The sequence below is a fragment of the Physeter macrocephalus genome, chromosome 7, assembly GCF_002837175.3.
Source record: "Physeter macrocephalus isolate SW-GA chromosome 7, ASM283717v5, whole genome shotgun sequence".
NCBI lineage: Eukaryota > Metazoa > Chordata > Mammalia > Artiodactyla > Physeteridae > Physeter > Physeter macrocephalus.
This window is the reverse complement of record NC_041220.1, coordinates 72365903-72369667: the sequence shown is the minus strand read 5'-3', so window position 1 is coordinate 72369667 and position 3765 is coordinate 72365903. Positions and strand designations below refer to the sequence as shown.

The window sequence follows — 3765 nt, the reverse complement described above, 5'->3', positions numbered from 1 at the left end:
CTACTGAGCCTGCACTCTAGAGCCCGTGAGCCACAACTACTGAGCCCGCGTGCCTAGAGCCCGTGCTCCGCAGCAAGAGAAGCCACCGCAATGAGAAGCCTGCGCACCACAACAAAGAGTAGCCCCCACTCGCCACAACTAGAGAAAGCCCGCGCACAGCAACGAAGACCCAATGCAGCCAAAAATTAATTAATTTAAAAATAAAACACATCATGAGGAAGCTTTCACTAAAGGAGATTCTAAAGCCAACAGTAAATATAGATCCTAGAGGAAAAAGGCCTGAGATACAAAAAGGAATGAAGAAAAAAAAACAAAACTGTAGATGTGGGAACATGTAAATGAATGTTGGCTACGAAAAAATTAATTTTTATAAATTCACAAAACAGAAATAGACTCACAGACATAGAAAACAAACTTATGGTTACCAAAGAGGATAGTGGGGGGGGGAGTGCATAAATTAGGAGTTTGGGATTAACATATACACACTATACATAAAACAGATAAACAACAAGGACCTACTGTATAGCACAGGGAACTATATTCAATATCTTGTAATAACCTATAATGGAAAAGAATCTGAAAAAGTAAATATATATCTGAATCATTTAGCTGTACACCTGAAACTAACACAACATTGTAAATTTACTATACTCCAATTTTAAAACATGGTTGAAAGAAAAATCATTATTAGGATTTGTGGTTTTCAGATTTTTTTTGTTATGAAGGAGAGCATAAATATCTTTGTAAATATTCTTTATTCCTTTGGATTGGAGTAATTCTTTTTTTTGTTTTTTGTTTTTTTGTTTTTTTGCGGTACGCAGGCCTCTCACTGTTGTGGCCTCTCCCGTTGCGGAGCACAGGCTCCGGACGCGCAGGCTCCGAGGCCATGGCTCACGGGCCCAGCAGCTCCGCAGCATGTGGGATCTTCCTGGACCGGGGCACGAACCCGTGTCCCCTGCATCGACAGGCAGACTCTCAACCACTGCGCCACCAGGGAAGCCCTGGATTGGAGTAATTCTTATACATTTCTCAAAGTAGTATAATTTTATACCTATTGTCATATTTTTAAAATTAATTTATTTAATTTATTTTTACTTTTGGCTGCGTTGGGTCTTCGTTGCTGGGCGCGGGCTTTCTTTAGTTGCGGTCTTTATTTGTGGTGAGCGGGGGCTGCTCTTCATTGCCTTGGCTTCTCTTGTTGCAGAGCTCAGGCTATAGGCGCGAAGGCTTCAGTAGTTGTGGCTCACGGGCTTCAGAGCGCAGGCTCAGTAGTGTGGTGCACGGGGCTTAGCTGCTCCGCAGCATGTGGGATCTTCCTGGACCAGAGCTCGAATCCATGTCCCCTGCACCGGCAGGCGGATTCTTAACCACTGTGCCACCAGGTAAGCCCCTTATTGTCATATTGCTCTCCAAAAAGACTGAATAATCTACAGGACTATTTACAACATCATTGTACTAGTCAATATTTTTGTTTCATTTGCCAACATCGGTGTTTACTTTTTTTTCTAGTTTAAGAGAGATGTAATGGTAGCTTAAGCGCTTTTAGTTTGTTTTCTTTACACTTTAATATGACTGAACTTGTTATTTCCCAAAATGCAAAAGAAATATGATTATTTACCTTATCAGTTTTTTACTGAAGAAGGACATTTTGACTGTCATTTTGGCCATTCAAAATATTCTCATATACCTCTATTTATTCTTTGTATTAGCCATAGGGCAGACAGTTATTACATCACATAGAAACTCACCTAAGTATGTGGAAATATTAGATTCGCCAAATGTTAGACCATCTAGTACAATGGGAAGAATCCTGAATGATCAAAAGTTATCCACATAATTTTCTAAGAAAGAACATAAATTATCAGTCTTTTACCAAATTCAAAATGAATTTTACTGATAAGAATAACATCAAATAAAATTGATTTCACCTAAAACTGAACATGATAGGGAATTCTCTGGTGGTCCAGTGGTTAGGACTCTGCGCTTTCACTGCGCTGCCAAAGGGGAAAAAACAAAAAAAACAAAAAGCTTGCACATGATAAAATCAGTGATACACTTTTTATTTTTTAAAAATCGCATCTCTTTTTATAGCATGGAAAACTTTAAATATTGACTTACGAAAGCTTAGGGACAGTGGAGCTCCGAGGTGACTGCTGGTCCCCCTCTGCTGCCACAGGGGGTGGATTCCAGGGCCGAAGCGCCGCGGCATGGGAGACCTCCAGATGACCAAAGCCACATAATGTCAATAGCTCATTCATCCATCCATGCCACATGGGTCGTGGGGAAGGTGATTGCGACAACAATTCAAATACCTACTAAAGTGAGAGTAACCAGGCTTGTTCTGGACCCCTACTTGTTAAAGCATTTTAATAAGTGAAAAACCTACCTTACGATGCTCTCCAGCAGTGCACAGCTGGAAATACTGTGCTTCTCACAGCTTTACCTGTCCCACGGACACAGCACGTGAAACATGAACTGGCTGCGATCATTTTCAAAGTTGGACAAGTCATAGATCTGGTGACCGGGAAACCCTGAGCAGGAACTCCCTACCTTGAGAGTCCACTCAATTCGGAAACTACTCACTTGAACCAAAAATCGGGAAGAACTCGCTATCTCTTCAACACAGTGAAGGTGGATTGGAAGACAGAGCCAAAAGGAAAGATTCCTAAGTTCGTTTTATGGAAAAAATTTTCTAACTTTCGTCACAAACTGTCCAATTTATCTTCTGGTATTTATGACATAGCTAAAAGTAAATGAAGTAAAGGCCTTGTTACAATTTTCCATAAAGGCTTATGGTCATTTTTCAAATTTCTTTCTTGGTGAACATACTTTCCTGTTACACTAAGTGTGCCTAGCAATCCACTGCATTATTTTATAAGCTCACTGTTTTAGAAGGTGCATTTTTTTTTTATTCAAAGGAATCTTGAATTTATCTTAGAACATTTATTTTGGGAGAAGAAAACCTACCTTTTGATATCATAAACAGGTAAGGCCACATTAAGTGAATATTTATTTTTGAGGGTATATATTCAAAATTAATTTAAATTTTTCTCTGATTTAACCAATTCTAAACGGAAATATTTTACATGCTTGGTTCAGACTTTATCAGGTTGAAGTCTGTATTAATAAGAATGTTGACACATAGAAAATAAAACTTAAAAATTCAAAAAAAGGAAAACAGGGGCTTCCCTGGTGGCGCAGTGGTTGAGAGTCCGCCTGCCGATGTAGGGGACACGGGTTCGTGCCCCGGTCCGGGAGGATCCCACATGCCACGGAGCAGCTGGGCCCGTGAGCCATGGCCACTGGGCCTGCGCGTCCGGAGCCTGTGCTCCGCAACGGGAGAGGCCACAACAGTGAGAGGCCCGCGTACCGCAAAAAAAAAGGAAAACAGAAATAATGAAGTACAAAACAAAACTTTCAGTTCATAAAAGAAAAACATTTATTAACTAAAAATCAAAGAATGAAATCTTTTTGAGAAAATTTAGATATGCAAAATTAGAAATGGGAAAATTTGATTTGGTAGCAATTATGGTCATAAAAAGAAATTATAGGGAATTTTCTGGTGGTCCAGTGGTTAGGACTCCACGCTTTCATTGCCAAGGGCCTGGGTTCAATCCCTGGTCGGGGAACTAAGATCCCACGTGCAGCGCAGCCAAAAGAAAAAAGAAAAGAAATTATAGTGCCAAAATCTTCAATGGTAAAATTAGATATGGGCAAAATGTTCAAACCAAATCTTCAAAACAAAGAATTGATTCTTATCAAATT

General features: G+C 39.9%; 1 pseudogene; it reads left to right on the top strand.

Moving 5' to 3' along the window:
- The first annotated feature begins 2239 nt into the window (after positions 1-2239).
- LOC102978274 (28S ribosomal protein S17, mitochondrial-like) lies at positions 2240-2629 on the top strand (annotated as a pseudogene).
- Positions 2630-3765: the final 1136 nt, after the last annotated feature.